At 40.8% G+C, this 22,698-nt stretch overlaps 1 protein-coding gene and 1 non-coding gene across 2 annotated transcripts in view; both read right to left on the bottom strand.

Moving 5' to 3' along the window:
- Positions 1-22,698, bottom strand: part of LOC130026586 (phospholipid-transporting ATPase FetA-like) — a 157,221-nt gene that overhangs the window by 122,728 nt on the left and 11,795 nt on the right. The gene's annotated exons all lie outside the window — the stretch shown is intronic.
- Positions 2,288-2,393, bottom strand: LOC130026686 (U6 spliceosomal RNA). The gene has a single exon (XR_008792887.1). It is a non-coding gene; the product is annotated as a U6 spliceosomal RNA (small nuclear RNA).

Here is a 22,698-nt window from a genome sequence, read left to right as displayed (position 1 = left end):
GCAAGCTACCGAGAGTATTCGATATGCCAGACACAGTAACAACAAAGTCTCCAATGGAGACGTTACTGGGCCCGCTCGAGCAAATCGATGATCAACGGGAGGGCCTTTACTTTACTTTTTACACCCAAAAAAAACTTGGGACTTACAGAATAACAACAAAAAACTCAACTTGGAACTCAATCTCTGAAATCCGAAAATGTGTAATCACAAAATAAGTGAGATGCCGTGCTCTCTCCACGTGTGTTCGGTAGTCAGGCCATTTTCCCACCCCGGAGGGCTGATGGCAATGGACAAAAGAAGGAGAAAATGGGGGCCAGGCTGGTTGGTGATCAGTTGCAGTTTATTCCAATCTAGATTCCCTCTGCCTTCTTCCAGTCTCACCCAGTCCCGTATTCCTCTTCCTTGTGCCTACTCCTACAGCCTTAGTTATAGCCCAAAATCATGAGGGACTGGGGTAGCAATTACACATAGGTGTGGTTATATGATCAACAGATGTAAAGTCCTTCCCTCAGGGAAAGCTTCTTCTAGGACAAATTCTCATCCAGCAAGGTGATCCACCTAAGGGGGAAATACCATCTAGGAGTGTACTTCTCCTTTCTTTAGTCCAATAACTATTTAAACATTCATCTTAATACTAGTTTTAAATAATATTAGTCATTTTGTATGGACACAGTAAGAGATAATTAAGCTTATAGGGTAGCTCTCCTGGGGACATCTTGCTACAGATACCAGACTACAGTCTTCAGGCCAGATTAGTCCTTCCTAACCCTAGCAGGGTCTTTGTTCAATTACTTCTCTTTGGGTCATGACAGAATTTGTCCATTACCATGCTTTTAACTTATAGTTAAGTATTATGATGCTTGGCCTGTCCTGTTTCGATGCCAGGGTAGCTTACAACTTGCCCTGGGTCCATCCGGTTCTTACATTGGGACCTTGCTTTTGGGGTAAAGGTAAAGGCCCTCCCGTTGATCGTCGATTTGCTCGAGCGGGCCCAGTAACGTCTCCATTGGAGACTTTGTTGTTACTGTGTCTGGCATATCGAATACTCTCGGTAGCTTGCCGGGCTCTCCGAGATGGGTGGAGGAATCGAACTCGGGTCGGACATGTTGGCCGCTTGTAAGGCGAGCGCCCTACCCGCTGTGCTATCGCTCCAGAGGGCTTTTGGGGTACTAGGAACTAAAGGCAACTGAGGTTTAAGTTGAGTAAATATGACAGATGCCCAGGAGTAAATATATTCGGAGTCAATTAACTCCCAAGTTACAAAAGCATAGAATTAACTGTCTTCCTGTGGTTATACAAAAAGGACACTGGTCCAAAGTAAACTATGCAAAGGACATAAGGGAAAGAGGAAAGTAATATTTCACTTACAAATACAAAGCCCAGAGTCCTTAGAAGAATCTGGTCTTATAAGTCACCGGGTCTGATTTGGGGATATAAGCGATTAACCAATAGGGAAAGCAGAGCACAGAGAAGAGGTTAAAGATAAACACAGAGGAATGGGAGTGCCTCAGGAGCACTTTCATGGGTGCAACCCAATAAACTGAAGCTCCCTGTTGCAAGGGAGAAAGGACAAACCAAAGTTATCCTAGACAAAAAATAGTTTATTTATAACTAAGATACATGTTACATTTTATAATTCAATACATCATTGTCATAAAATTATATTTTTAAATATTGGGACACAAATTCTACTTCCTGGCCACGAAGCCATCTGAAATTTGAAAACAGGCCAAAAAAAACTATTGGATGATCTTTTGCTGCATTTCTGGGATTATGCCTTTGATTATTTTTTATTTTTTTTTATTAGTGAAACACCACGAGGTACAGTTATAGACTTACAAATTTTTGTTCTTGGGTTTCAGTTATACAATGATCAAGTACCCATCCCTCCACCAGCACCCATCCTCCACCACCATGGGTCCCAGCATCCCTCCCACCCCCATGCCCCCCCCATCCCACCCTGCCTCTGTGGCAGGGCATTCCCTTTTGTTCTCTCTCTCTCTCTCTCTCTCTCTCTCTCTCTCTCTCTCTCTCTCTCTCTCTCTCTCCATTTGGGTTCTGTGGTTTGCAAGAGAGGCATTGAGTGGCAATCACATTTGGTCTATAGTCTACTTTCAGCATGCTTCTCCCATCCTGGGAGGATCCTCCCAACACCTTTTATTTGGTGCTCCCTTCTCCATCTGAGCTTCCTTTTCCCCTAGCACATGTGGCTGACCTCCAAGTCATGGAGCAAAATTCCTGGTACTAGTCTCGGCCACTCCTGGGTGTTAGTCTCCCATTCTGTTACAAAAATATGGAACGCTCACGAATTTGCATGTCATCCTTGTGCAGGGGCCATGCTAATCTTCTCTGTATTGTTCCAATTTTAGTATATGTGCTGCCGAAGTGAGCACTTGATTAGTTTTTTATGTATCATTCCTTAACTTTGTAGAGCAAATATTAACTTGTAGACATATAGCCAGTAAAGAATAAATATTTTATACTTACTGGAAAGTATAACTCCAAAGATTATGACTTTTGCACTTAATTAGTTATATATAATTATATATAAATAATTATATATAGTTATATATAACTAATTATATAATATATTATATATAATATATATTATATAATATATAATATATAATATATTATATAACATATAATAATTATATTATATGTTACATAATATATAATTCAGATATCTTAAAATTATTTTTTAATTATTTATAAATAGTCTTAAACTTTTATTTGAACTGGCCTGATATTACTTATTCCTACCATGGTCACGGTCACGGTCCTCCCGTTGTTCATCGATTTGCTCGAGTGGGCCCAGTAACGTCTCCATCGTGAGACTTGTAGTTACTGTGTTTGGCATATCGAATACGTCACGGGTAGCTTGCCAGGCTCTGCCATGCGGGTTAGATACTCTCGTAGCTTGCCGGGCTCTCCGAGAGGGGCGGAGGAATCAAATTTCCTACCATATTGAATTAAAATTTTTTTAACACGTGTTAATTTCATATTTATCTACGTTATATTTTCTGTATACTTCCCAGAAAAATTAATGATATGTGACTTGGCATAACTCCTTTCCTTCTCTTTCTCTCCATTCTTCAACTAATTCAGTGGAGGCCCAAAGTATTTTAGATAATTAATTTCTTTCATAGCTCCTAAATCATTAAGTATGAATGAATTAAAAATTTTAGTGATATTTTCTATTTAGTTATCCCAAACAAGATTATACAGGAAATGTTAATAATATTGAGGGGAGCATAAAGTTGAAATAAATGAGTATTTCAAGAAGGAAATATTCAAGTTCCAGGAAACAACAAATAACCTAAATAGTTGTGATTCAAATGGATCCTCACTTTGAAATGAGAATGCATCTTCCAATCCTACTCTTAGAGAGTCCCAAGGAGCCTTATTTAGGATATAATTCATATTTCAGAAACATAGTCAGTAATCTAGAATTGCATCAAATAGCTTTGGAAGTCAGAGAGCTAATAGTAACTGAATACAAAACAATAAGAAATGAAGTGACAAATTAGCAGGTGATTGCTTTCTATAAAGCTAATCAAATAAAGAAAAATAAATATTGTACAGATTGCACAGACTACCCCGGAGCGATAGCACAGCGGTAGGGCGTTTGCCTTGCATGCAGCCAACATGGTCGACCCGAGTTCGATTCTTCCGCCCCTCTCGGAGAGCCTGGCAAGCTACCAAGAGTATCTTGCCCGCACGGCAGAGCCTGGCAAGCTCCCCGTGATGTATTCGACATGCCAGACACAGTAACAACAAAGTCTCCAATAGAGACGCTACTGGGCCCGCTCGAGCAAATCGACGAACAACGGGAGGGCCTTTACCTTTACCTTTACAGACTACACAAAATACACCATGCTTATGGAATATAAGCTTTGTATCCCAAGTCTGTTCTTCCTCCTCAACAGATCTATGTTTACCTAACCAATGTTAGCAGTTCCAACATCACCATTCTCTAGGCACCCATTTCTACTCTCAGGTGACTACTTCACAGTATCCCTGGGGTCCCTACTGCTGCAGAGTCAAGAGAACCAAGGACAGGGTGTACTGACATTCTGAGATCTCTCTAACACCCTGAACCACCAAAACTTTGAATACTCTGAAATTCCCAGAAGCAGTATAGTGTCGAATGTGTAAGGTCTTTAACAGCTAGACAGAGGCTGACAAATGACTGTTCCAGTTGGAACTATTAGTGTTCACCGAATCTGTACTCATTGCATAGCAGCCAACTGGAAAGTACATTTAGGCTGTTAGATTCAGAGGACCAGAGGAAGAATGTCAGACAAGGGAGAAAGAGATGGGATACAAATGGGGAAAAGTAAGCTGTGAAGGAAAAAATCATGACCAGGAGCCAAAGAAATGTGTTTTTTAAAAATGTTTATTATTAGTAAATAATAAAAATTAGGGGCTGAGTGATAGCATAGCAGTAGGGCATTTGCCTTGCACACAGCCAGCCCAAGCCGAGCCAGGTTTGATTTCTCCACCCCTCTTGGAGAGGCCGGCAAGCTACCAAGAGTATCTCGCCCCCACGGCAAAGCCTGGATTCAATATGCCAAATACAGTAACAAGTCTCAAAGGGGAGAAGTTACTGGGCCCACTCAAGCAAATCAATGAACAACGGGAGGACAGTGACAATTATTAGTGAAACATCATGAGGTACAGTTGTAGACTTACAACTTTCGTGCTTGGGTTTCAATTATTCAATGATTGAGTATCCATCCCTCCACCAGTGCCCATTCTCCAACAACAATGATCCCAGCAGCCCTTTCACTGCCACCCCACCTGCCTCTGTGGCAGGATATTCCCTTTTTCTCTCTCTTTCCTTTACGGTGTTGTAATTTGCAGTAGAGGTATTGAGTAGCCATTGTATTCGGTCTATAGTCTACTTTCAGCACGCATCTCACATCCTGAGTGAGTCCTCCAAATGTCCTTTACTTGGTGTTCCCTTCTCTATCTGAGCTGTCTTTGCCCCCAGCATATGCTGCCATCTTCCAAGCCCTGGAGCAGATCTCCTGGTACTTAACTCAACTATTCTTGGGTGTTTGACTCTCATTCTGTTACTTTATATTCCCCAGAGGAGTGCAGTCTTTCTATGTCTGTCCCTCACTTTCTGGCTCATTTCACTTAGCATGCTACTTTCCATGTAGAACCACTTATATCTAAATTTCATTACTTCATCTTTTCTAACAGCTGCATAGTATTCCATTGTGTAGATTCCATTGTGTACCAAAGTTTCTTTAACCAGTCATCTGTTCATGGACACTCGAGCTTTTTCCAGATTTTGGCCATTGTGAACAGTGCAGCAATGAACATAGAAGTGCAGATGTCATTTCGACTGTACTTTTTTGCCTCTCCAGGATATCTTCCCAGGAGTGGTATTGCTGAGTCAAATGGGAGTTCAATTCCTAATTTTTGGAGAATCATCCATACTCTTTTCCAAAAGGGCTGAACCAGTCGGAATTCCTACCAGCAGTGAAAGGGGGTCCCTTTCTCGCCACATCTGCACCAACACCTGTTGCTTTTGTTTGATGTGGGACAATCTCTGTGGTGTGAGATAATATTCATCGTTGTTTTGATCTGCATCTCCTTGATGATTAGTGATGTAGAGCATTTTCTCATGTGCCTTTTTGCCATTTGGATTTCTTCTTTGAGAAACTTTCTGTTTATTTCGTCACCCCATTTTTTGATGGGGTTGGATGTTTTCTTCTTGTGGAGTGCAACCAGTGCTTTGTATATCCTTGATATAAACACCTTATTGGATGGGTATTGGGCGAATATCCTTTCCCATTCTGCAGACTGTCTTTGTATTTTGGTCACTGTTTCTTTTGAGGTGCAGAAGCTTCTTAGTTTAAGATAGTCTCATTTAGCCTTCCCTCTAAGATCAGGGACGAGACAAGGATGCCCACTCTCTCCACTGCTGTTCAATATAGTACTGGAAGTACTTGCAATAGCAATTAGGCAAGAAAAAGACATTAAGGGCATTCAGGTAGGAAAGGAAGAAATAAAGTTCTCACTATTCGCAGATGATATGATACTATACTTAGAGAACCCAATAACCTCCACCAAAAAACTCCTAGAAACAATAGACTTGTATAGTAAAGTTGCAGGTTATAAAATCAATACCCAAAAGTCCATGGCTTTCCTATATGCAAACAGTGAGAGAGAGGAAAGCTACATGAAAAAATCAATCCCGTTCACAATTGTGCCCCAGAAAATCAAGTACCTAGGAATCAGCCTAACTAAGGAAGTAAAGGACCTGTACAAAGAAAACTACAAAACGCTACTTCAGGAAATAAAAGAGGACATGAGGAAATGGAAAGACATCCCCTGCTCATGGGTCGGAAGACTGAACATTGTCAAAATGGCAATACTACCGAAAGCACTGTATAAATTCAATGCAATCCCTATAAGGATACCCATGACGTTCTTCAAAGAAATGGAGAAAACACTCTTGAAATTTATATGGAACAATAAACCCCCACGAATAGCTAAAGCAATTCTGGGGAAAAAGAAAATGGGAGGAATCAACCTCCCGAACTTCAAACTTTACTACAAAGAGGTAATAATCAAAACAGCATGGTACTGGAACAAAGGCAGAACTGCAGACCAATGGAACAGAGTTGAATACACTGACATCACCCCCCAATCATATGATCATCTAATCTTTGATAAAGGTGCAAGAAATGTGAAGTGGAGTAAGGAAAGCCTCTTTAACAAATTGTGCTGGCATCACTGGACGGCTACATGCAAAAAAATGGGCTCAGAACTCTGCCTAACACCATGTACAAAGGTAAGATCAAAATGGATTAAAGACCTCAACATCAGACCAGAAACCATAAGGTACTTTGAAGACAAAGTTGGCAAAACCCTCCATGACATTGAGGCTAATGGTATGTTCAAAGATGACACGCCACTGGCTGAGCAAGTGAAAACAGAGATAGATAAATGGGACTATCTTAAACTAAGAAGCTTCTGTACCTCCAAAGAAACAGTGACCAAAATACAAAGACAGCCTACAGAATGGGAAAGAATATTCGCCGAATACACATCTGACAAGGGATTGATATCAAGGATATACAAAATACTGGTTGAACTCCACAAGAAGAAAACATCCAACCCCATCAAAAAATGGGGCAATGAAATGAACAGAAACTTTCTCAAAGAAGAAATCCGAATGGCAAAAAAGCACATGAGAAAATGCTCTACATCATTAATCATCAGGGAGATGCAGATCAAAACCACAATGAGATACCATCTCACACCTCAGAGACTGGCCCACATTCAAAAGAACAAAAGCAACCGTTGCTGGCGCGGATGTGGCGAGAAAGGGACACTCCTTCACTGTTGGTGGGAATGTCCACTGGTTCAGCCCTTCTGGAAAACAGTATGGACGTTCCTCAAAAAATTAGAAATTGAGCTCCCATTTGACCCAGCGATACCACTCCTGGGAATATATCCCAGAGAGGCAAAAACGTGTATCCGAAGTGACATCTGCACTTGTTTGTTCATTGCAGCACTCTTTACAGTAGCCAGAAACTGGAAGAGACCTGAGTGCCCAAGAACAGATGACTGGTTAAAGAAACTTTGGTACATCTACACAATGGAGTACTATGTGGCTCTTAGAAAAGATGAAGTCATGAACTTTACATACAAGTGGTACAATATGGAAAGTATCATGCTAAGCGAAATGAGTCAGAAAGAGAGGGATAGACATAGAAAGATAGCATTCATCTGGGGGATATAAAATAATAAAATATGAGATTAATACCCAAGAATAGCTGAGAGCAACACCAGGAGAATTACTCCATAACTCAGAGGCCAGCTGGGTATTCTAGGGGAAAGGACAATTCAGATAGAAAGGGGAACACCAAGTGGAGGGTGTTTGGAGGATCCTCCCAGGAGGGGAGATGCAGGTTGAAAGTAGACTGGACTGAACATGTTCGCCACTCAATGCCTCTCTGGCTGATCACAGCGCCCAGGAGGAGAGAGAGAACACGGGGGAATGCCCTGCCACAGTGGCAGGGGGGGATGGGGGGATGGGAGGATGGGGGGGGAGGGATATTATCCTGGTGGTGGAAAATGGGCACTGGTGGAGGGATGGGTATTTGATCGGGGTATGACCGAGATCCAAGCACAAAAATTTGTAAATCTACAACTGTACCTCATGTCGTTTCACTAATAAAAAAGAAAAAAAAAGATAGTCTCATTTGTCTATCTCTGTTTTCACTTGCTTGGCCAGTGGCGTGTCATCTTTGAAGATACCATTAGCTTCGATGTTGTGGAGGGTTTTTCCAACCTTGTCTCCAATGTACCTTATGGATTCCAGTCTGAAGTTGAGGTCTTTAATTCATTTCGATCTTACTTTTGCATATGGTGTTAGACAGAGATCTGAGTCCATTTTTTTGCATGTAGCTGTCCAGCACAATTTGCCAGCACCATTTGTAAAGAGGCTTTCTTTGCTCCACTTTTCTTGCTCCCTTATCAAAGATTAGATGATCATATATTTGGGGGGAGGTGTCGGTATATTCAACCCTGTTCCATTGGTCTGCGGCTCTGCCTTTGTTCCATTACCATGCTGTTTTAACTATTACTGCTTTGTAGTAGAGTTTGAGGTTGTGGAGGTAGATTCCTCCCATTTAAAAAAATTTTTTTATTAGTGAAACACCATGAGGTACAGTTGTAGACTTACAAATTTTTGTGCTTGGGTTTCAATTATACAATGATAAAATACCCATCCCTCCACCAGTGCCCATTTTCCACCACCACGGATCCCAGTATCCCTCGCACCCACCCCCATTCCCCCACGCTACCCTGCCTCTGTGGCAGGGCATTCCCTTTTGTTCTCTCTCTCCTTTTGGGTATTGTGGTTTGTAAAAAAGGCATTAAGTGGCAATCATTCTCCCATTTTCTTTTCCCCAAGAACTGCTTTAGGTATTTGTGGGTGTTTATTGTTCCATATGAATTTCAGGAGTGTTTGCTCCATTTCTTTGAAGAATGTCATGGATATTGTTAGAGGGATCGCATTAATTTGTACAATGTTTTGGGGAGTATTGCCATTTTGACAATGTTAATTCTCCCGATCCATGAGCAAGGGATATCTTTCCATTTCTTCGTGTCCTCTTTTATTTCCTGAAGTAGCATTTTGTAGTTTTCTCTGTACAGGTTTTTTATGCCCTTAGTTAAGCTTATTCCTAGGTACTTCATTTTCTGGGGCACAATTGTGAACGGGATTGTTTTTTTCATGTCACTTTCTTCTCTCTCATTATTTGCGTATAGGAAAGTCATGGACTTTTGAGTATTGATTTTATAGCCTGCAACTTTACTATACAAGTCTATTGTTTCTAGGAGTTTTTTGGTAGAGGTTTTAGGGTTCTCTAAATATACTGTCATATCATCTGCGAATAATGAGAGCTTGATTTCTTCCTTTCCTACCTTAATGCCCTTAATATATTTTTCTTACTTAACTGCTATTGCAAGTACTTCCGTACTATATTGAACAGCAGTGGAGAGAGTGGGCATCCTTGATCTTAGAGGGAAGGTTCTCAGTTTTTCCCCATTGAGGATGATGCTTGCTGTATGCTTGTGGTAGGTGGCTTTAATTATATTGAGGAAAGTCCCTTCTATCCCCATTTTGGCGATCATAAACAGGTGCTGGATCTTGTCAAATGCTTTATTTGCATCTATTGATATGATCATATAGTTTTTATCTTTTCTTTTGTTTATATGATGGGATAGTTGATTGATTTCTGAATGTTAAACCATCCTTGCCTCCCCGGGATGAATCCCACTTGGTCATGGTGTATGATCTTTTTGATGAGTTGTTGAATTTTATTTGCTAGTATTTTGTTGAGAATCTTTGCATCCGTGTTCATTAGGGATATTGGTCTGTAGTTTTCTTTTCATGTGGTGTCTTTGTTTCCTTTTCGTATTAGAGAGATATGAGCGTCATAGAAACTGTTTGGGAGAGTTTCTGTCTCTTCAAAAGAAAAAAAAAGCTTGAGAAGAACTAGCAATAGGTCCTCTTTAAATGTTTGGAAAAATTTGCTAGTGAATCCATCGGGACCTGGGCTTTTGTTTTTGGGAAGACTTTTGATTACAGTTTCAATTTCCTTGATATTAATAGGACTATTCAGGTATTCTAGATCTTCTTGATTCAGCCTTGGGAGATTATAGGAATCAAAGAATTTATCAATTTCTTCTATGTTCTCTTCTTTTGTGGCATACAGACTTTCAAAGTAGTCTCTGATGATCTTTTGAATTTCTTTGGTTTCTGTTGTTATATCTCCTTCTCATTTCTGATTCGGTTTATTAGGGTTCTCTCTCTCTCTCTCTCTTTCTTTGTGAGTCTTGCTAGTGACTTAGCTATCTTGTTTATTTTCTCGAAGAACCAGCTCTTGGTTTCATGGATATTTCGCATTGTTTTTTTGGTTTCCATGTTGTTGATTTCTGCTCTAAGTTTTATTATCTCTTTCCTTCTGCCTGGTTTTGGCCCCTTTTGTTGGTCTAAGATCTTGAGCTATTTAGTCAAGTTGTTTATGTGGGCCCTTTCTTCCTTCCTGAGAAATGCATGCAGAGCTATAAATTTTCCCCTTAACACGGCTTTAACTGCATCCCACAGATTCTGGTAGCTCGTGTCTTCATTCTCATTTGTTTCCAGGTATCTTTTGATTTCTTCCCTGATTTCTTCCCTGACGCATTCATTGTCCAACGTTGATTTGTTTAATTTCCAGCTGTTTTATTTGGTTTTCTGCATCTGTACATGATTAACTTCTATCTTCAGTGCATCGTGGTCTGAGAAGATATTTGATACGATGTCTATCTTCCTGATTCTGTTGAGGTACGCTTTGTGGCCCAGCACATGGTCTATTCTGGAAAATGTTCCATGTGTACTGGAAAAGAATGTGTACTCTTTTTTGGGGCTGATATAAAGTCCTGTATAGATATATTAGCCCTCTGTCCTCTATTTCTTCCTTCAGAGCCATTATTTCCTTGCTGAGTTTTAGTCTTCTTGATCTATCCAGGGGTGATAAGGCAGTGTTGAAGTCTCCAACTACTATTGTGTTGCTTGCAATGTCCTTCTTAAGGTCTGTTATCAGTTGTTGTAGGTATCTGGCTGATCCCTTATTGGGTGTGTATACGTTAAGGAGTGTGGTTTCTTCCTGCTGTACATATTCCTTGATTAATAAAAAATGACCTTCACTGTCCCCTTCTAATCTTTTTCAACCTGAAATCTATGTTGTTTGATACTAGTAAGGCCATTCCAGCTTTTTTGAGGGGGTTGCTTGCTTGCAGGGTCGTTTTCCACCTTTCACTTTGAGTCTGTATTTGTTCTGACTGTTCAGATGTGTTTCATGTAGGCTGCAGAATATTGGGTTCTGTCTTTGAATCCATTTTGCCAGTCTGTGTCTCTTAATTGGTGAATTTAGACCATTGATGGTGAGAGAAATTATTGTTATATGTTTTTGTGTCACCTTTCTGTAAGAGTTTGTTGTGCTTGTAGGGGTTTGTCTTGTCTTACAGTAGCCCCTTTAGCCCTTCTTTTAGGTTTGGTTTTGAGTCTATGAGGTTCCTGAGCTGTTGTTATCCACAAAATAGTGTACTGTTCCTTCGAGTTTGAGTGAGAGTTTAGCTGGATAAAGTATTCTTAGTGAAGTGTTTATTTCACTGAGTTTTTTCACTATATCCCACCATTGCTTTCGGGCTTGGAGGATTTCCTCTGATAGGTCTGCTGTGAATCTAAGGGGTGCATTTGATTTCCTTCTTTTCCCTTGCTTGCTATGATATGTCTTGGAGTATTTTTGTTAGGGTCTCTTTTAGCTGACACTCTTCGGGTTCCTTGAATCTGGATGCCTGCATTATCCAGCTCTGGGAACTTTTCAGCAATGATTTCTTTAACCGTGGCTTTTTCACTGGAATTGTTTCCCTGACCTTCTGGTACTCCAAAAATTCTAATGTTGTTCCTCTTGGAATCATCCCCTTAAACACAATCACTTAACTTCCCATTAGTCGTCGATTTGCTCGAGCGGGCGCCAGTAACGTCTCCATTTGTCCCTGTCGCGTGCTAGTGTAGCCCAATGGCATCTGTTCGCTCTGGGAACATGAAGAGCCTCAAACCGATCATTCATGATCTTGATGAAGAAGTCTGACCATCTGGTAGGTGGGCGGCCACCCGGTCTTTTGACATCCCGTGGAATCCAGTCGGTAACAGCTCTAGTCCAGCGGTCATCTTTAAATCTCATTACATGACCAGCCCATCTGATTTTTGATGCCTTGGCAAACGAGACAGCGTCCCTGATTCTTGATCGTCGACGGAGGTCGGAACTCCGGATTCTTTCTCTCATTTGAGTGAAACGTGATATTCCAAGCATAGCTCTTTCAATTCCTCTTTGGGAGACCCGAATAGCATTCTCATCCTGTTTACATAGGGCCCAGGTCTCTGAGGCATATGTTAATGCAGGAAGAACAGTGGAATCAAAGAGATGTGCCCGGAGCCGGAGGTTCTTCGTTCTCTTAGTTATTTCTTCGACGTTCTTGAAGGTGTTCCAAGCTGCTCTCTTCCTCCTGCGCAGCTCAGGTGCCGGGTTATTTGTCATGTTGACTTCTCGACCTAGGTACACATAGCTGTTGCATTCGGAGATGGTCGTTCCGTTGAGAGCGAATGGGGCGTCAGATGGTACAAGCGCAAATGATCAAGTACGACATCAGTGGTCTGACCGAGACAAGAAGGCACAAATCTCACCATGCCGTTTTCGACACTGGAGAAGAATTGTTCCTCAGAACATGCGATAAAAGAGGTGTCGGAGGCGTCGGTGTCCTTGTCAACACAAATTTGGCCCTGAGCATTGATTCATTCAAATGTCTAACAACCCAAATCGGACGTTTACATTTGAATAGATGTGGCTCACTGCCGGCAGTTTCTATCTTCGTTGTCTACGCACCAACATCTCATTATGATGAAAGAGAAATCGAGAAGTTCTACATGGAGCTGGAGAAGTTCTATAAAGAAGACCACACCTTCTACAAGATCATTGTGGGTGATTTTAATGCCAAGATAGGACCGAGAAGATCAGCTAAAGAACTTCACATTGGGACCCATGGCCTAGAATGGAAAGAACAGGGTCAGAGACTGTCTGAGTTCATCATGTCGACCAAGACCATCCATGGTAACTCACAGTTCCAGAAGGCAGAATCTAAACGTTGGACATGGGAGTCTCCTGGTGGACGATTGCACAACGAAATAGACCACATCATATTCAATCGACGGTTTTGCCTGACCGATGTCGCTGTTGTCCCAAAATTCTGAACGGGATCGGACCACCGTCTCCTTCGTGCAAAATTCTACTTCACAGAGCGGGGAGAAAGGGCTGCAAAGTTTAAAAAGAGAACTCCCAGAATGACCACCAACTGGGAGCTCTTTGGCACTACTGCGGCAACATGGGAAGATGCCATTGTTGACAACATTGATGAGGAATACGATCGACTGGTACAGCACCTCCATGAATGTGCGAGGAACGCCAATAGAGAGATAGCCACAAAAAAAGACCGTCTTCGAAAACTCTTGAGCTTATTCGCCAGCGTGGTTTGGCGCATGCCTCAGGAAACCACAAGCTAACGTCCAAGCTCGCAAAGCAGTGCAGAGATGCGATCAAGGAAGACCTCAAAGAGAGAAGAGCAGAAGTGCTGGTAGATGCGGCAGAAGCCGGGAAAAGTATTCATAACGCCCGCCGTCGTTCGCCAACTGCAAGACCAAGATGACTGCCCTCTGACGTCCTGATGGATCCATCACATCCTCCAGAACGGCAATGGAGAGGATTATCCATGACTTCTACTCAAATCTCTTCGATAGCCATGTCCACTTGCGGACATACCAAATTCCACAGGATGGATATGTCGTTCCCAACGTTCTTCCTTCCGAAATCCGACACGCCATTTCGTCAGTAAAGAAACGAACAGCACCCGGCCCAGACAAGGTCAGACCTGAACACCTGAAGAACGTGCCGTCAGTACTCATCAATACACTGGCTTGGCTTTTCGCACGTTACCTGTCTGAATGCAAAGTTCCGTCCCAATGGAAAACCAGCAGGACCGTACTACTGTTCAAGAAGGGAGACATCCATGACATTGGCAACTATCGCCCAATCTGCCTATTGTCTGTCATCTACAAGTTGTTCACTCGAGTCATCCTAAATAGGATTAGCAGAACACTAGATGAAGGACAACCATGCGAGCAAGCCGGGTTCCGCAAAGGATTCAGCACCATCGACCATATCCACACGATAACCAAGCTCATTGAGGTTTCTCGGGAATTCAAGATGCCGCTCTGTTTAACGTTCATTGATTTAAAGAAGGCCTTTGATTCTGTTGAGATGGAAGCGGTCATTGAAGCCCTAGCCAATCAGGGCATTCAAGCCCAATACATCAAGATCCTCCGTGAGCTGTATTGCGGATTCACTACCAGGATCTCACCATTCTACAAAGAAGTAATCACTGATGTCAAGAGAGGGGTTCGGCAGGGTGATACCATTTCACCAAAACTCTTCAGTGCCACCCTCGAGAACATCATGCGACGACTGGAATGGGAAGGAATGGGAGTGAAGATAGATGGTCGGCAACTACACCACCTCCGCTTTGCTGATGACATTGTTTTAATAACACCAAACATCAGCCAAGCGGCACAAATGCTGGCCGACTTTGACCGTGAGTGTGGAACGGTAGGACTACAGCTGAATCTTATGAAGACAATGTTTATGAGAAACAGCCTCGTTCCTGACGCCCCATTTGCTCTCAACGGAACAAATCATCCCCTAGGACTCTGATTCACTCTAGAGCTATTTTGAGGTCTCTTGCCATTGTTTGTTGTTGTCTGTAGGCTTTCTGCAGCTCATATTCCAGCTCACTGATTCTGTCTTCAGCTGTAGCCATTCTACTGTTGAGGGCACCCAATGAGTTTTTTTATTTCATCTACTGAATCCTTTATTCGTGACATTTCTGTGTGTAGCTTTCCAAGTTCTGCTCTCACTTCTTCCTGTATTTTCTCGATTGTTTCTTTCATATCCTCCTTTAATTTACTGGATATCTGTCCAACTGTTTCATTGAGTTAATTGAACATCTTCATTACTTCATATCTGAATTCTTTATCAGAGAGCTCCCTTATGTGAGTAACATATATGAGGCTTTTGGACTCTTTTCATCCTCCTCTCCTTGTGGTGGGGATTTGCGTTGTTTCTTCATGTTGGTGTGGTGGTATGAAGACTGAAATGTTACAGGAGATTGCTGGGCCCCCAAATAGGCCACGCCCACTTCTGAAGAGGCCGCGCCCCCTGCGGGTACCTGGTGTGTGTGGGGGGGTACAGACCTGGGAGATGGAGAAAACCAGGCGCAGCATTGGGGATGAGCGGGAAGGGGCTCAGGGATGGTGGGCAGCCCAGGGTCCCAGAGGACGCCTGGAGTGTGTACGCTGGGGAGGCGGGGGGTCCCGGGTTTGAATACTGACTGACCTGGGAGAGGGAGAAAACCGGGTGTGGCATTGGGGACAAGAAGGAAGGGGAAGAAATTGTTTTTTCAGAGTTTGCTACTAATTAGTGATATGTGACCTTGGGTAACTTACTGACAACTTAAAGTCTCAAATAATTTCTATAATGAGTCTCAAAAAATTAACTTAAGGAAATAAGCAGATAAAATATGACAAAAATTCACTAAATAACACATTTGTATGAGAGAGGTCTTGTAATGATGCATTATAAACTATCTCCCTTATGGGCCAAGAAGAAGAGCTATGGGATAATTAAAGAAATATAAAACTGCCTCTTACAGTGCTTGATGAAAAATAGTCAATTAGTCACACACTGTCACACTGTCCTCCCGTTGTTCATTGATTTGCTACAGTGGGCCCAGTAATGTCACCATTTTGAGACTTATTGTTACTGTGTTTGGCATATTGAATATGTCATGGGTAGCTTGCCAGGCTTTGCTGCGCAAGCAAGATTAGTAAAAGAAAATATTTTAAAATTTTATATTGAAGCTCAGACAAGTAAAAAGTTTAAAATCTAGTAATATTGTATCAAATATTGTATTAATATTGTATTAAAAAAGAAACAGAACTACTGGAACACTCACTTGTTAGTGATATTAAAAAGTAAACAAGGAGCGATAGCACAGCGGTAGGGCATTTGCCTTGCACGCAGCCAACATGGCCAACCCGAGTTCGATTCCTCCGCCCCTCTCGGAGAGCCCGGCAAGCTACCGAGAGTATCTCGCCCGAACAGCAGAGCCTGGCAAGCTCCCCATGACGTATTCGATATGCCAGACACAGTAACAACAAAATCTCCAATGGAGACATTACTGGGCCCGCTTGAGCAAATTGACGAACAACGGGAGGGCCTTTACCTTTACCTTTTACCTTACTTTGGAAAAAAACAACTGCTCTTATCTAGTAAAGCTGATAGTACATTTAACTATATCTAGCTGTGACTCAGCAAGGTCATTTTTAGGTGTACTCTAGGGAAACTTTTATACAATGTCTACATAAGGCTGAAAAACTGTCATGACAAAACTAGAAAGCAAGAAATATGGCCATTATTGGTAGAATAGAGTGTCATTTGTGGCATGGTCACACAATGAAAAGCTATACAGTGGTGAAAATGAATAAACGTCAGAAATATGTATTAACATTGTTAAACATCAGAAATACAATATTTGCAGTGTGTGTAAAAAGCACACTCCAAAAAGATATATACTGTATTATTTCATTTATGTAAGGTAAATATTGTGTAAAAGCAGATATTTAGGAATGAATATTTTTTAAGGTAAGTCTAAAGAGAAAAATAAGGGAATAAAAACAGAAAATTCAGGGTGTGGATTAGGGAGTGGAAGGGAAAAGAAGAAGACAGGATAGAGAAAGATATGAAAACTTCAAGTACTTGATCTCATGTTTTATATTTTGTTTTTAAAAAACTTTTTACAACTTCTATTATGTTGGGTAACATTGCTTTGTCCTTCAAGAAGCTTAGGTTTTATCTGGTTACACCCATTTATCTGGTTACACCCATCAATCTGGTTACACCCACCACAGTGCTCCAGAGGCACTTCCACTTCCATTGTGTTTACATGTAAACATGTAAACAGTCTTTCCTATGCTCTCCTTCCCACCCAGTTAATCAGCTTTCCCCTTAATCAGACTTTGTTAATTTGTAAGATCAGTTTCCCAGAAATCTATGATTTTATATGTATGAATGAAATATTGCCCTTTTCCTCTCCTTATGCCTTATGAATAGTTTACCTTAAAGTAATATCCTTTTTGTATAGACACAGAAAGAACGTTAACATTATGCTTTGTAACTTAGGATTTGATTGGCCTTGAATATTATTCACTCCCGGGCATCTTTCTCGACTTAAGCCTCAGTTGCCCTTAGTTCCTAACACCCCAAAAGCAGGGTCCCGACGAGGGACTGAATGGACCCAGGGCAAGCAGTGAGCTACCCTGGCAGCGAAATGGGCCAGGCCAAGGTGCCACGATTCTTAACTATAAGTTAAGAGTTTGATCATAGACAAATGCTGTCATGATCCAAGGTAACGACAAGACTAGGATCCTGCTAGGGGTGGGAAAGACTATCTGGCCTGAGCACCGTAGTCTGAGATCGAGATGGCCCTAGGAGAGCAATTCTATAAGTTTAAGATATTTCTTACTGTATCCATACAAAATGATTTATATTCTTGTATGCTTGTCGGACAAGGAGAGGAGAGGCACGCCCATGGGATTCTGCTCTAGGGTGGGTCCTCCTGTTGAGGAAGGATCTGTCCTAGGAGCGGTCTTCCCTGAGGCTAAGATTTCTACCCCTGTTGATCTCCACCCCTATTGATTGTGACCACACCTATGTGTAATTGTTTCCCCAATTCCTCATGGAGAGAGAATTTAACTATACTGTAGGAGCGGGCTGGGGCAGGAGGAAGAAGCAGAAGTTCAGAGAGGATCAGAAGGAAGAGGAGGATGAAGGGGGATGGAGAAGGAGAATGAAGTAGCATGGGAGCAGAGACAGGAGAGACGAGGAGAAACAGAGAGAGATGGGAGCAGAGAGAGAGAAGGAGAGACAGAAGGAGAGATGAGGAGAGAATCAGAATAAACTACGACTAATACCTACCAGCCTGGCCCTCGTTCCTTCCTCCGCCTGACCATCGCCATCGACCTCTCCGGGGTGGTAGAAGGGTGAGACTACCGAACGCGGGTGGCGGGAGAGATAGAGCCGCCGCCGTGTGGGTGCCGTGCCCCCCACCTTGTGTGAGTTTACACTATTAGTTATAATTTTTCAACTTATAGTATTAAAAAGAATTATAAAATGTAAGAAATGCCAACTGTAGTAATTATTCCTCCTACCTCAATTAGGAGAGAATTTTTTAAAATTAATTTTATTGAATCACCATGAAATAGTTATAACTTCATGTTTCGGTTACAATCACACAATGATCAAATACCCGTCCCTCCACCAGTGCACATTCCCCACCACCAATATCCCCGGTATAACCCCCCTTTCCCACCCTCCCTCTGCCTCCATGGCAGATATGATTCCCCATAATAGGAGAGAACTTTTTCAATGACTTATTGCAGGAGTGGGTCCTATTTAGGTTACTAAATATTTAGAAACATTTTATTTAAAGTAGTTTAAAGCATAAGAGTATAGTTTTCATTTGCTATACTCTTCATTTTCTATAGTCTTATGCTGACCTTTTTCATAAACAAATAACAATTAATTAAGATATTGACCTTATATTAACATTTACTAAAATATAGAGATTATTCCTCTTTTACCAATTTTGTTCACTATCTTTTTGTTGTTGTTCTAGGACTTAATCCAGAATTTCACAAGGGGCCAGAGAGGTAGTACAACTGGTAAAGTGCTTGTCTTGCATGCATTCTATCTTGGGCACCATATATGGTCCCCCAAGTCTTGCCAGGAGTGACCCCTGAAGGCAGAGTTAGGAGTTATCCCTGAACACCTCTAGGTGTGGCAACAAAACAAAAACAAAACAGAATTCTACAACATAGTATTGAATTGCTATGTCTTAAGTTGCCTCCCACTTGTGAATTTTTTGTTCCTTTCTTGCTTCTTATGGCCTTTACATCTTAGAAGGATACTTGCTATTTGTTCTATAGTCTACAAACTTTGTCTAATTTGCCCTTCTCAGTGAATTCATGCTGGTGATGTGCGCCTAGATAACTTTGTTAATGTGATGTCTACCAGGTTTCTTCACTGTAACCTTACTCTTTCCCCCTTATTAATTACTAAATATTTGGTCATTATATTTTTAAATATATGTATGTATAGAAACATAAATATATGTATGTATAGAGAAGTCAAGGAGTAGCATTAACCTCTGCAGGATATGAACTAAACCATTCTTATGTTTTTCATTATAAGACAGTAACTAAACGATTCTTATGTCTTTCATTTAGACATTAGAGCACAAAGGTGAATAATATATCCCAATTTGAATGAAGAGTGTTCAGCCCTTCTCAATATTGAATCGAATTGCAATAATACATAAACAAAACAGACAGAAACTTAGGTTGGAGTGAAGGTACTGGTCTACTTACTTAGCGGCCTCCAGTCTTCTAAACAGTATCACTCTGCACACAAATTTGAAGTTGCCCAAACCACAGCTGTGATTCTGTGCTGCCAGAATCCCATATTCTCCTACCTTAATTAAACAAAGGAGACTGACGAATTTACAAAGAACAAAGTTTTGGAGGACATTTTAAGTTTATCTCAGTCAGAACACTACATGAAATATAACAAAAACAATGAAATCTAACTGGTGCACTTGTAATATCAGCATAGTCAATGGCTCTTAGTACTAGAGTATCATTGACTGCGAGCACACAATTTATAAAGGTAGAAGTACAGATGCTAGTAGGTGGTTGCTGTAATAATCTAGGTAAGTAATGACAATAGTGTGAACCAAGATAGGAGAGACAGAAGTGGTGAGAAGTGACGAAAATTTTTAATATATTCCAAAGGTAAAGTCAAAAGCACTTGTTAATTTTTTAAAGGCAGAGTGAGAGAAATGGAATGATCTAGTGACGCTAATTATTTTTGGCTTGAGCAACTTTAAGAGAAATGGCATAATTCCCAACAAAATCTGGAATTACTAGGGAACCTATACAGATATTTTCCCTCCCTATCTTACTCTTCTATTACTATAGCCACCCCATTAGTTCACTAGTCTTATCTTGTTTTAATGACAATTAACTTTCTCTTACTACCTCTTTGACAGGGGCTGGAGTGACAGCACTGCAGTAGGGCATTTGCCTTGCATGCGGCCAGCTTGGCCGACCTGAGTTCGATTCCTCCACCCCTCTCGGAGAGCCCGGCAAGCTACTGAGAGTATCTCGCCCATGCAGTAAAGCCTGGCAAGCTACCCATGATGTATTCGATATGCCAAACACAGTAACAACAAGTCTCACGATGGAGACGTTACTGGGTCCGCTCGAGCAAACTGATGAACAACGGGAGGACAGTGCTACAGTGCTACCTCTTTGACAGTTCTACAGTGGTGTGTAGTGGAATTAGATTGAAATGAATTCCAACCTTAAAGTCAAAACACATCAAACGTGTGATCTTGGGTTAAGCATTCTGAACTTCAGTCTCCTTATCCATTGCAAATAGAAAACCTCTTTACCTTCATCTTTACATAAAACATACACAATGGAATACTATTCACTATAAGATGAAACCATGCAATTTGCTATTATGTGGGTGGGTTATCATGCTGGATGAAATCAGTCAGAAGGAAAGTGACAAATACAGAACAATCTCATGTGTGGGATATAAGAAACATAAAAGGGAATAACTAATGGCCAATAAAACAAAATCTGAGGTTTCCTGTAGAACTGATTTTATCAAAAAGGGCGTGTGAGGAGGACGTCTAGGACTTTGGAGAAGGGTGTGGGTATTGTGTTGGTTAGTTAAACTGTATGGTTAAACTGTTATTAGCTTTATAAAAGTCATGGCACTTCAAAAATGGTAAAAAATAAAACAAGTTTAAGAAAAGAAAAGATAAAATATCATTTTCTATACTGCCTACACATAACAGATGCTTTTTCCTTCAAACATTATTATCTCTGTTCTATGTGTACTTAACCTGAGATCTCACTGGATCTGATCCCTGACTCCTCAAACTATGTCCTAATCTCAAACTCATACTGTTAGCCATTTCCTATTAAGGGTTACTGACATCTCAAGTTTAACATGTTCCATGTTTCAAAACTTTCTTCTTCATTCTTAGTAAATAGTAATCCTATTTTTCCAATTGCTTGAGCCAAAAATAATTAGCATTACAAGATCATTCCATTTATTTCACTCTACCTTCAACAATTTAGCAAGTACTTTTGGCTTTACCTTTGGAATAATATCCGAAATTTCACCATGTCTTTTCCAAATCAAGAACATCTTCCTCTCCCTTTCTACTCTGTAATTTTCTCATAAAACCTGAGTAACCTGTAGTTCCTTCTCAAATCACCTGTGACCCTTCATAGTCCATTTGAAGATCTTTTGAAGCCAGCATCTCCTTTCTATTCTCACTAATACCTCATATTTGCCCTGGATGAAAAACGTATCTTATTATTTTTATTTCATCTTTTGGTATTTGGGTCACACCTGGAAGTGTTTGGGAGCTACTCCTAGCTCAGTGCTCTGGGGTTACTCTTGGTGGTGCTTAGAGGATGATACAGTTTGGAGGATCAAACACAGGGTCTTACACATGCAAGACTCTACCACTGAGCCAGATTCCCAGTCATTCCCAACTATCATATCACTTTTTTGTTATTATTCTCCTACAATGAATTATTTTATTGTATTATTATTTTAAAAGTTTTGCCTAAATTGATAGTAAGAGGTCATGTATGATTAATTTCTGTATCTTCTAAAGACCTAGAAAAGGGGATTGCTGAAAATAAAATAATTAAGAAACGCCAATAAATACAACTTGAAAAAAATAATGAAAACCAGGAGCAGATAAGGTGATTAAGAGTAGCAGTCCAAGGAAATACTTTTTAAAAAACACGTGTTACAGGTTGTCTCCTGCTGATAACTTTAACCAGATAATTACTACACAATACAAACACTTATCTGATGATGTGGAAAATCAGCTCTCTATTTGAATTTCTCTGTTAAAATCAATCCACAAAAACATTCCCCTGAGCTGCCATACTTCATTAGATACAAATGTGGTAACTTTAAAGTGGGTCAGCATCTGTGACTAACATAATCCAAAATTCTGAACTATGAGAGATTTTTCTGGGCCTCACTTATCACCTTTCTGATGGCAGTCTATCCTATTTCAAAGGACACTTCTAATGCTACCAGGTCAACAAACGATAATAGTTTAAGTGGTTCTAATATTAGGCTCCCTGTCCTAGTATACTGTCTCTCTTACTTTGAGATCCAAACTGGTAACATCATTAGATCACAATGGCAAAGGTTTTCAAGGTTTTTCTCAGATCTCATGGAACAGTTTCTTGGGTCTAAGGAGAATCACCAATTAAACTAATTCCAAGTAAAAAATATTATTTTCAGAATGACTTTCATTCCATCTGTAATGTCAGGAATCAGATGCTATCCTGGATCTGGATTACTCTGATTCTGGAAATTATAAAATTTCACAACTGAAAAGGCATTAGGAGAC

This window comes from Sorex fumeus, unplaced genomic scaffold, assembly GCF_029834395.1.
Source record: "Sorex fumeus unplaced genomic scaffold, SorFum_2.1 ptg000034l, whole genome shotgun sequence".
Lineage (NCBI taxonomy): Eukaryota > Metazoa > Chordata > Mammalia > Eulipotyphla > Soricidae > Sorex > Sorex fumeus.
This window is presented reverse-complemented; position numbering and strand designations above follow the sequence as displayed.